We start from the raw sequence: 12400 nt of genomic DNA on the forward strand, positions 1-12400 counted from the left end.
GCACCAAGGCTAGCACCAGCTCCTCCACTTCAAGACCAAGACCCTCCACGCCAAGACCAAGACCCTCCACGCCAAGTCCAAGACCAAGACCCTCCACGCCAAGACCAAGACCCTCCACGCCAAGTCCCGCCAGTCGCAGCGCCAAGACGCCAAGTGCCGCCAGTCGCAGCGCCAAGACGCCAAGTGCCGCCAGTCGCAGCGCCAAGACGCCAAGTGCCGCCAGTCGCAGCGCCAAGACGCCAAGTGCCGCCAGTCGCAGCGCCAAGACGCCAAGTGCCGCCAGTCGCAGCGCCAAGATGCCAAGTGCCGCCAGTCGCAGCGCCAAGACGCCAAGTGCCGCCAGTCGCAGCGCCAAGACGCCAAGTGCCGCCATGCCAAGACCAAGACCCGCCATGCCAAGACCAAGACCCGCCATGCCAAGACCAAGACCCACACCCACACCAAGACCAAGACCAAGACCCGCCATGCCAAGACCAAGACCCGCCATGCCAAGACCCGCCATGCCAAGACCAAGACCAAGACCCGCCATGCCAAGACCAAGACCCACACCAAGACCAAGACCCACACCAAGACCAAGACCAAGACCCACGCCGAGCTTCGCCGCTGGACGCGTCACGCCGAGCTTCGCCGCTGGACGCGTCACGCCGAGCTTCGCCGCCTGACTTGCCACGCCGAGCTGCCACGCCTGTCAAGTTGACGACGCGCCTGCCTCCTCGTCGGCTACGGATATGGCCGCTACCTGGTCGCCCGCCACGCCAAGTGCGCCCACCTCCCAGTCGGCCACGAATGTGTCCAATCCCTGGGCGCCCGCCTCGCCTGCTGCAGCGGCGTTCCACTCGCCGCCGCCACTTGACTTTGCCTCGGTGGATTCGGGGCCACTTGGGCTGGCGACCCACCGCCATGTCCCCCTCCCGCCCTCCCATGACTTTTGTTAAGTGTTTTCTTGGACATCTGGTATCTGTCCTTAAGGGAGGGGCTCTGTCATGTCTGTGTAATCATGTTTTGTATTAAGTCATGTTTTGTTTAGTTTCTGGCTTTTCACTCCCTTGTCTTGTTTGCATGATTACCCATTAGTTTCACCTGTTCCACGTTTGGACTCATTGTACACTCTTGTTTGTCACCATAGCAACCATTAGTTTTCACCTGTCACGTCACGCACCTGTTTCACGTTTTGAGTCACGCACCTGTTTTCGTTAATCATGTCTGTGTTATTTAAGCTTTTCATTTTCTGTTGTTCGTCCTGACGACATCACCCCATATATGCTTCTGCACACCCTTATGATCCTTGCTGCTCTTTTTTTCATGCCGGTTCCATGCCAAGTAAGTTTTTGTTTATCAAGCCACAGTTTATGTTTTGTTTAATTGTTCATAGTTTCCGCCACTGTGCGCGCTTTGGTTTGATCTTTTTTTGTAGTTCTAGTGTTTCAATAAATCATGTACCTCCATTCCCGTCTCGCCCGTGCCAACTTTCCGTTGCATCCCGGAAAAGCAAACTCCCAAGATCAAGTCTTGACAGATACAACTTAAAGAGGAACTGCACTTTTTTGGAACTTTGCCTATTGTTCAAAATCATTAGAAAAGACATGACGACAGATTCTAAATAGTAAATAAATGCGATCAAATGTCCGCTTACAATGGAGCCTACGGGAGCCGCTCTATTCTGCCTATAAAGCCCTTAGAAAAACATCCAAATACCTTTATTAAGGTTTTATAACACATACCATAAGTATGTATCTAATGTTGTAACAGGCACATTTATAATAACATTTAATATTTACGTATTTTGATCATTTTACGCTGTTCATTAATTTAAAAAACGCATCACAACGTTCGCTTTTCTTTCAACATCACTGATTACTACTCATGCAGACCTGATGAGCCAACAGACATAATAAAACATCACTTACTGTACAATGTCTGCTGTCATTGTAATACCGACTGCCAGGATGTTCATATATTCCAGAGGTGTCGAAGTCGCTTCGCAGTTATGTTTGGCCCCAGCAGGGCCGCGTCTATTATTACACAATTTGTTGATGCATTTTATTAGTAAATTTTTTTTCAACTAAAATGTAAAAAAAATATGGTATGTTGCAATAATTTCACCTCAAAATTTAGTGTATCTTACTGTAAATTAAAAATTTACAGTAGGATACAGTACAGTACTGCTGTTTTTATGGTTAAAAAAAGGCAGCTCAGTTGCCAGAATTTTACAGTAAAATTTACATTAGTTTTTTTTACTGTAAATAAAAAAAACCTGCAATTTTACAGTAAAATTTTGGCACCAGAGCTGCCAGATTTTTTTTTTTTTTTTTTTTTTTTTTTTTACTGCAAATCAATGTAAATGCCAAAACAGCACCACAGTTTATTACAGAAAAAAAAAGTACTGTGTTTTTCATTTAGCGAAAAATGCTGTAAAAACCACAGTAAATTTCACAATTTTACCATGAAATCTATTGCTACTTTTACATTGCACAATTTGATGGATAATTTGCTTTGAAATCATTATTATTAGTGTTTATTTCAATTTAAAAATGGTTTGAGTGTTTGATAATATATTTTTGCATAATTAGACAATATTTAAGTTATCATAATTTGCGATTACATGGAGTACATATATTTTTTTTCTCCCAAAATGGAAAGAAAGAATACATTTACCGGTAGTCAGAAAAGTTATCGTACTTTATTGTTACATATTATTTCCAGGCTGTCGAGGGCCAAATAAAATGAAGCGGCGTGCCACATTTGGCCCCCAAGCCTTGAGTTTGACACGCTGTGAGATATTCCTATTTAGATGAAGAATTACTCATAATGCTTGTGAAGAAAAGGGGGGTGGAACTATGCGTCTTTTTGTGTTCTCGCCATTTCCGGGTCTTAACTGGCTGTCAAAGTGTACTAACTTGTTGAAATACAACCTCATCCTTTTACTATCCAGGTAAGAGGCATGATTTATGATCTACAATAAACTTCCACGAGCAAGGAAAAGTGGAAGCGACTCATCAGTTGATCATGTCAACATAGGCACGCAAGCTCACGATTACGGCGTCGCTATAAATAGTTTGTCTGCGTTAGCGCTTATAATAACAATATCACTAATACTTGGTTAATATTAAATTCACAAAATGTAAATGGAGTATTGTTGGCACTTTTTGAAAGGTTATTTATTGGGTTTTATGGGCGGAATAGAGGACCTCCCATTGTCTCCGCTGTAAGTTTACTTTTATTTATGAGTTAGAATGTGTTAAAAAAAAAATTGTCGTCATGTCTTTTCTAATGTTTGTGAATGATAGGCAAAATTAAAAAAAAAATGCAGTTCTCCTTTATTTTCCCAGTAGATTATTGAGGGTTTCCCCTTTCAGTCGTGTTCATCCACTCTGCTTTGGCTCCACTCACGCTTCTCGTTGGCTCAGTGTACTTTCAACAGTATCCTCTCCACACGATTACTGTTTTTCCACACCTTTTGTGTGCATCCTTTATTTTTCCCTAACTCATTTTTTGAGTGTGCTTTTTAAAATGATTCTCATTATTTCTTCTCTGCGTCGTGACATAAATGTTTGAATTCAAACCATTTTTTTTAATATCCAATATTATTAAATTGTAAAATTGCAGAGCTATAAACTGCTTTACATTGTACATGATTAGTGTTTGTAAAAATATTGAACATTTAAACAATTACCGGTATTCAGTTGGCGTTGCATTAAAAAAGTGACATTTTCTGACAAACAAAAATATTGTGAACATTTTTTTTTATCCAACCCATGATTTGATGCACACACAACAAAAATTGCAATCTTATTTTTATTTGGTCCCAGTCGTGAGATTAAAACATTTGGGATGGTTCATCTTGGGTGTGATCAAAAGGGTCAAGAAGATCAAACAATCCTGCGCCACATCCCAAATGTTTGATACTTCTTTAATATGCTGATGATATCCTGTAAATATAATGTACCTGGCTAACATGCCAAAGCCTTTTTTGCTGCGTGGCGCTTCCATAAAATCCCTGGCCGAAGTTCTAAGAGACACTGACCTCACTGAGCTCATCACGAGGGACCACAGATTAAAATCACTTCCCCGAAATTTCACCCTTTATCTGGATTAACACTTTTATTTATTTATTTTGACCACATACCGTCTTTCATTTAGTTCTTATACAATAGAACCTCAATAGTCGAACGCCCACGGAGTTGGAAAGTTCACAATCTGACCAATAAGAGGGACAAGCGGTAGAAAATGGATGAATGCACCAAATTCACTCGAAACTTTTGCAAAATTCCGTGAGACTTCACCTCAACAAATCATAAAAGAGTGTCACTGAAAACCCCCAAAACAGACAAACACCGTCAAAGTAAGTTAACCAAACAACCAGGAAGTAAGTCAGGTAACCAATAAGCTAACCCACAATCACGCTTAGCGGCATGCCTATGTGGCGGCCATCTTTAGAAGGGGCTAGTTTCCTTTTTAAGACAATGCAATACGATGCATTGTATTAAGGTTTTATAACAAACACTATAAGTACGTATCTAATGTTGTAACAGGCACATTTATAACATTTAATATTTAAATATTTTGATAATTTTACGCGGTTCATTAATTTAAAAAAGGCATCACTGATTACTACTCATGCAGACCTAATGAGCCAAAAATCATAATAAAACATCACTTACTGTACAATGTCTGCTGTCATTAGGATGCCGACTGCTAGGATGTTGATATATTCCCATTTAGATGAAGAATGACTCCTAATCCTTGTGAAGAAAAGGGGGGTGGAACCAAGCGTCTTTTTGTGTAGTTCTCGCGGGTCTAAATTGGCTGTCAAAGTGTACCAACTTGTTGAAATACGTCCTCAGCGTTCTACTATACAGGTAAGAGGCATGATTTATGATCTACAATGCACTTACACGAGCAAGGACACGTGGAAGCAGCTCATCAGTTGATCATGTCAACTCACGGTTACGGTGCCGCTATAAATAGTGTGTCTGCGTTAGCACTTATAATAACAATATCATGAATGGCATCGACGATGAAGAACGCTCATAACTCTGCTGTGACGTCATTCCCAGCTCTGACTTCCGAGGTAAATGGAACGCACCATTAAACCAGGTTACCAGGAAGTTATCTAGGATACTAGGAACTGCAGCATTTTTTTCGTTGCATTTGTTTCTGGTTTGTGCGTTTTGGATCTTTCTTCTAAAGCAGTGGTTCTCAACCTTTTTTCAGTGATGTACCCCCTGTGAAAATGTTTTTAATTCAAGTACCCCCTAATCAGAGCAAAGCACTTTTGGTTGAAAAAAAGAGATAAAGAAGTAAAATACAGCACTATGTCATCAGTTTCTGATTTATTAAATTGTATAACAGTGCAAAATATTGCCCATTTGTAGTGTTTTTTCTTGAACTATTTGGAAAAAAAGATATAAAAATAACTAAAAACGTGTTGAAAAATAAACAAGTGATTCAATTATAAATAAAGATTTCTACACATAGAAGTAATCATCAACTTAAAGTGCCCCCTTTAGGGATTGTAATAGAGATCCATCTGGATTCATGAACTTAATTCTAAACACAAAAAAAGAAATCTTTAACATCAATATTTATGGAACATGTCCACAAAAAATCTAGCTGTCCACACTGAATATTGCATTGTTGCATTTCTTTTCACAGTTCTTTTTGACAGACATTTTAGTGAGAAACCTGAGCTTGTGCTTCACTGAGTAAGTATTATTCAATAAATATATTTATAAAGGATTTTTGAATTGTTGCTATTTTTAGAATATTTTGAAAAAATCTCACGTACCCCTTGGCATACCTTCAAGTACCCCCAGTGGTACGCGTACCCCTATTTGAGAACCACTGTTCTAAAGGCTTGGAATAACCTACAATCGAATATTAAACTTCAAACCCTTGTTACATTGAATGAGTTTAAAGCTTCTGTGAAAGGATTGCAGTCTACCTTGTCTGTATGCACATGTGTCATGTGAGCAAGTTTTAATGTTGTAAATGTGATGTTTTATGTGTTGTTTACTGTTTTTTAATGTAACCTTGCTGCTGCCCTCTTGGCCAGGTCTCCCTGGGAAAAGAGATCCTTTATCTTAATGGGATTTTTACCTAAATAAAGGCTAAATAAAAATAAATACAATTTCTATGTTTCAAGCTTTTGGACGTTGGTGCACGTTTGCCCCTGTCAGCCATCGTAGTTACAGAGGACAAAATGCATTGTAGGAGGCTAATAAAGGTTTTATAATGGCAACAGTTTGACCCTGGAACAGAATATGCCCATTACCATTTTATTTCCTATGGTAAAACTATGCTATAATTACAAACACATGTGATATTGAGCCATTTCTGAGTCATTTTGGTCCTTCAGGACAGGGGTCCCCAACATTTTTTGCACCAGGGACCGGTTTAATGTAGGCATTATTTTCACGGACCAGCCTTCCACGTGTAGCAGATAGATATAGCAAATAAGTGCATGAAAAATGTATACATGAAAAAACTCACCATAACATTCAATTAGTGGGAGCTCCTGGCCTTTTCCCTTTGCAAAAAAGCTCCCCGTAGACTTTAGTTTTTTGCTAATTTTTGTTATTAATAGGCTTTGTTTTGGCTTTAGTGTCTGATGGGTTATATCAATCAATCAGTCAATGTTTATTTATATAGCCCTAAATCACAAGTGTCTCAAAGGGCTGCACAAGCCACAACGACATCCTCGGTACAGAGCCCACATAAGGGCAAGGAAAAACTCACCCCAGTGGGACGTCGATGTGAATGACTATGAGAAACCTTGAAGAGGACCGCATATGTGGGTAACCCCCCCCTCTAGGGGAGACCGAATGCAATGGATGTCGAGTGGGTCTGACATAATATTGTGAGAGTCCTAAATTCGCGACAAAATTAGGCATAATAATGTGTTAATTCCACGACTGTATATATCGGTATCGGTTGATATCGGAATCGGTAATTAAGAGTTGGACAATATCGGAATATCGGATATCGGCAAAAAAGCCATTATCGGACATCTCTAGTCTGAGCTGCTGTGACGTAGATTACCATAGTAACTAATTAGATTACCATAGTAACTAATTAGATTACCATAGTAACTGGTATATCATCTATAAGCGCAGATTCCAACCATTGAAATACTTTGTATAGTTCAAGACTTACGGTCATTAGAAAACATCACTGTACATCATAATGGCAGCTTCCGTTTCCATTTTAAAGATCTAAAAGAATTATTTGGGAATGTCCGGTGGGCCAGAAAAAAAAGCTTAACGGGTCGCATGTTGGCCCCGGGCCTTAATTTGCCCAGGTCTGCCATAGACTTTAGTTTTTTGCTCATTTTTGCTATTAGTAGGCTTTGTTTTGGCTTTAGTATCTGATGGGTTATCAATCAATCAATCAATCAATGTTTATTTATATAGCCCTAAATCACAAGTGTCTCAAAGGGCTGCACAAGCCACAACGACATCCTCGGTACAAAGCCCACATAAGGGCAAGGAAAAACTCACCCCAGTGGGAATGACTATAAGAAACCTTGGAGAGCGATGCTACTGTACTAAACAAAAATTTAGAGTCGTTTTTGTTGAGGCGGATGAGATTTGAGTAATATTTAGCTTTAGCTAAGGTAAGCATGCGTTTATACGATATTAAACTATCACTCCATGCTTGATGGAAAACCTCAAGCTTGGTCGCGCGCCATTTGCGTTCCAACTTTCTACATGATAATTTATGAGCTCTGGTTTCTTCTGTAAACCATGGGGTGCGCCTTTTAGGGGCCCTTTTTTGTTTTAGCGGTGCTATACTATCAATGGTTTCGCGCAGGGCATTGTCAAAGTTGTTAGTTAGGTTATCAATAGAGCCGACATAATTTGGGAATGGTGCCATTACCGAAGGCAGTAGGTCAGCAAGAGTCATCGTTGTGGCAGCATTAATGTTGCGGCTGCTATAGCAGTTATTATTATTATTAGCTTGTTGACAATGAGTCAGAACTTCGAATTTTATAAGGTAATGATCGGACATTACTTTAGTATACGGGAGTACCATAACTTTGGAGGTGGTGACACCCCTGACCAGCACTAGATCTATCGTATTACCGTTGCGATGCGTAGGTTCATTTATTATTTGTGTAAGACCACAGCTATCAATTATAGTCTGGAGCGCCACGCACTGAGGGTCCGATGGGGTATTCATATGGATATTAAAGTCCCCCATTATGATTATATTGTCTGCGTGCGTCACTAGATCAGCAACGAACTCTGAGAATTCATTGATAGGTGATACAGGGATATATAAGAAAGCTAGAAATACTTGACATTAGTTCCAATAGATTTCTGTGGATTACTAGTTCCATTCTAACTAAAAGTTATGTATTCATATTTTGTGCAATATTTCATACGTAGATACACTAATGTTAGCTTTTTTGGTCCAATTTTCCATGCTTAAATTCATCCGTTATTGCTAACTACTTAAGACATTGTGCAATAATAGCAGCACTTTAACTTACTAAGCCAAAGGAGATGTGTATTTTTTTCCTTCAGCACAATTATGAACCTACTCAGTGGCCTAGTGGTTAGAGTGTCTGCCCTGAGTTCAAACCCCGGCCGAGTCATACCAAAGACTATAAAAAAATGGGACCCATTACCTCCCTGCTTGGTACTCAGCATCAAGGGTTGGAATTGGGGGTTAAATCACCAAAAATGATTCCCAGGCGCGGCCACCGCTGCTGCTCACTGCTCCCCTCATCTCCCAGGGGGTGATCAAGGGTGATGGGTGAAAAAGGGGGCGGGGGTCAGCCACATCTGCGGTCCTCTCCAAGGTTTCTCATTGTCATTCTCATTGACATCCCACTGGGTTGAGTTTTTCCTTGCCCTTAGTGCAGGACTAATAGACTCAAAAACTCCTTTTTCATAACATGGTCACTACTGCCTAGTTTCTCTTGTTATATTCTTATTTTACTGTTATATTTTTATTCTCATTGTTGCTTTTTATTTTTATTCTATTGTAATATTTTTCTTTTTTGTTTCCATTTATACCCCCATTATTTACTTTTTGCTTTTTACAATTTTGTACACTGCTGCTGGAATTTAAATGTTCCTGAGGGAACTCTCCTGAAGGAATCAATAAAGTACTATCTATCTATCTATTATGTGGGATCTGAACCGAGGATGTCGTTGTGGCTTGTGTAGCCCTTTGAGACACTTGAAATTTAGGGCCATATAAATAAACATTGATTGATTGATTGAAATGCAGAAAATAATTTTGCCACACTTAGTGTGTGTGTGACAATCATTGGCACTTTAACTTTAACTTTTATTACATGCAACAATTTAGCACTTCTCCATCTGCCTTATGCACTTTACCTACTATGGTCACTTTGTTCCTGATCTGCTCTGATCTTAGGTCATCCCGGACTGCAGACGAGACCTAGCTTTTGGCTACGATTTGGCACCTTTATATTTGATATGTTTATTAATGTGCATTGTCCCATGTAACAAAGATGTAACAAATACAGCAAATGGCAACTTCCTATTAGGAGTTTTATAATAAATCTATGAACAAGCTTGTTGGTGTGTCTGGTGGGACTGGCGATAGTTAAGTTGGAGAAAATGCGGTCGGTTATAAATTATTTAATGTCTCTGTACGGCCGGTAGCAATGCTACCACGGACCGGTGCCGGTCCCCAGACTGGTGGTTGGGGACCACTGCTTTAGGACACAGTCAATACTGGTCTACCTTATTTGACTCACTATTGTCCTTCAGGATAACCATGCCTACCTTTTCTATGGCCAAAAAATATACAGCTTAAGGTTCAAAGGTAAAAAAACCCCAGGTATTTCCTGGAAGACAAAGTACATTTTCATGAGAGTGCGTTCAGCAATAATTCCCCTGTCATCTATTGCAGACCTGGGCAAATTAAGGCCCAGGGGCCACATGCGGCCCGTTGAGCTTTTCAATCTGGCCCGCCGGACATTCCCAAATAATTTTTTTTAGATCTTTAAGACGGAAACTAGCTGCCATTATGATGTGCAGTCACGTAATAAGTATTTCAATGGTTGGAATCTGCGCTTATGGATGATATACCAGTTACTATGGTAATCTAATTAGTTACTATGGTTATCTAATTAGTTATTATGGTCATGTAATTAGTTACTACGGTAATCTAATTAGTTACTATGGTCATCTAATTAGTTACTATGGTAATCTAATTAGTTACTATGGTTATCTAATTAGTTACTATGGTCATCTAATTGTCAGAGTTTGTAGTTGATGAACCCCAAGATGCAGAGAAGGCGGAAGGCATTGTGCGAGAACACATGATTTAATTAAACACTAAGGCAAAACAACAAACAAAAGGGTAACAACAAAAGGCGCGCACAAGGCGGAGAACAAACTTGGTTATGAACTAAAATAGCACATAGGCTAACTTTGGACAAGAAACAAAAACACTTACTGTGACACGAAGGAACTAGGACATGAGCAGAGTGAAACAAAAGTAGACAGAGCTACAACGACAAGTGTTAAGACAGGTAGTAATGACAATGACAATAATCCAGCCTTGACTGGAGGGGAAGGCAGGTTTAAATAGCAGCTGGCTGATTGACACCAGGTGTGGCCAGGTGCCAATCAGCCACAGCTGAGGGGAAGCAGCACTCAGGGAGACAATCAGGAATAGAAGACAAAATAAAAAGCGCTGACAGAAAACTAAGACAAACGCAGAGGAAAAACTAAAACACAGTCAAACTGTCAGGGACAAGTCTGACACTAATTAGTTACTATGGTTATCTAATTAGTTAATATGGTAATCTAATTAGTTACTATGGTTATCCTATTAGTTAATATGGTAATCTAATTAGTTACTATGGTTATCCTATTAGTTACTATGGTCATCTAATTAGTTACTATGGTAATCTACGTCACAGCAGCTCAGACGAGGCACCAAGCAGTGTGGGCGGGAAGCGTTTCCACAGACGCGGAAGGAGATTTTCACAACAAAGTTCTAAAGTTTAGTAATATATAGAATAGAATAGAATAGAAAGTACTTTATTGATCCCTGGGGGAAATTCCGCAAATATCAGATTGTAGGTGGGTTTTTTTTTGTACCCTTTGCGTTCATATTAAACTGTTTGTTGCATTTTTGTTGCGTTTCACTTGATTGTCAAATATGTCGATTCGAAGGTGGTGGGACGTTCATATTTTGTCAATATTCAGTGTTTTATCGTTCATAGAAAAATGTGAAATTCCATTCCGTTTTTTGAGGCGGTCTGTCATAACGTTTTTAGCATTCAGACAGACATTATTTTGAGGTTTTATATTAGTGTTCCTAAAAATAGATGTGGCGGCCCCCAGACACATTTTTTTCTCTAAAATGTGGCCCCCGAGTCAAAATAATTGCCCGGGCCTGATCTATTGGGTTCTCACTGTGAATCAATCACAGGGATGTCGAGGCCTTGTTGAATATTTTTAAATGACTCAGATGCTTGAGTAGCAGTCATAGCTGATGACTGTCTGAGGTGTGTGAACGTGTGTGTGTGCGTGTGTGTTCGCATGTGCGTGTGTGTGTGTGTGTGTGTGTGTCTTCCTCTTACTGCTGCTTACAGTTAAGTGTTGTTTTGTCACTGGCTGAGAAAGTGACTTGAACAACTCGTCATTTTCATAATTGATGTTTGGAGGAATGCTTTTAACAACGCGAACATGTTTCAGCTGCCACTTTTCCGTAAAAATCATGTTTTTACAAACAGTCTCAGCCTACACAGATATTAACGGTATGCAATGCGCCATTGCAATATTAATAAGTGTAATAATTGTACGCTAAAATGTATGTTTTCTTAGCATACAGTACTGTAATATTTAATGTATATAATTTCTCAATAGGCTTTGTTTTTTTTTAAAGGAGCCTTCTTTTCTTTTTTTTAATGTTTCTTTCTTTAAAACAGGCCTTTTTTTAACAATAAAAATGAAATGTATTTATTTATTCCAAAAATGAAATTTTTAATAGATTTTTTAATCAAATTACCTATGAATGCATCCATTTTAATTAAATTAATAAAATATGCTCTACAAGTTTCAGCAATATGTCACTAATTAAGTACATTAATGATTAATTTATGACTTATTTACCTTTAACAAATGTTAAATAAAAACATAAAAACATTCTGTCCGTAACTTTTATGGACAGAATTTCTAGTCGCAGTCAAGGCGTTGAGGGGATCCGGTTTGGTGGCTGCAGGATTAGGTCTCTGCTTTTTGCAGATGATGTGGTCCTGATGGCTTCATCTGGCCAGGATCTTCAGCTCTCACTGGATCGGTTCGCAGCCGAGTGTGAAGAGACTGGGATGAGAATCAGCACCTCAAAGTCCCCAGAAAAGGGTGGAGTGCCATCTCCGGGTTGGGGAGGAGATCTTGCCCCAAGT

General features: G+C 39.7%; 1 protein-coding gene across 2 annotated transcripts in view; it reads left to right on the plus strand.

Moving 5' to 3' along the window:
- The window catches only part of kaznb (kazrin, periplakin interacting protein b), a 351940-nt gene that overhangs the window by 158506 nt on the left and 181034 nt on the right, over positions 1-12400 (plus strand). The window lies entirely within an intron of this gene.

This window comes from Nerophis lumbriciformis, linkage group LG03 (genome assembly GCF_033978685.3).
Source record: "Nerophis lumbriciformis linkage group LG03, RoL_Nlum_v2.1, whole genome shotgun sequence".
NCBI lineage: Eukaryota > Metazoa > Chordata > Actinopteri > Syngnathiformes > Syngnathidae > Nerophis > Nerophis lumbriciformis.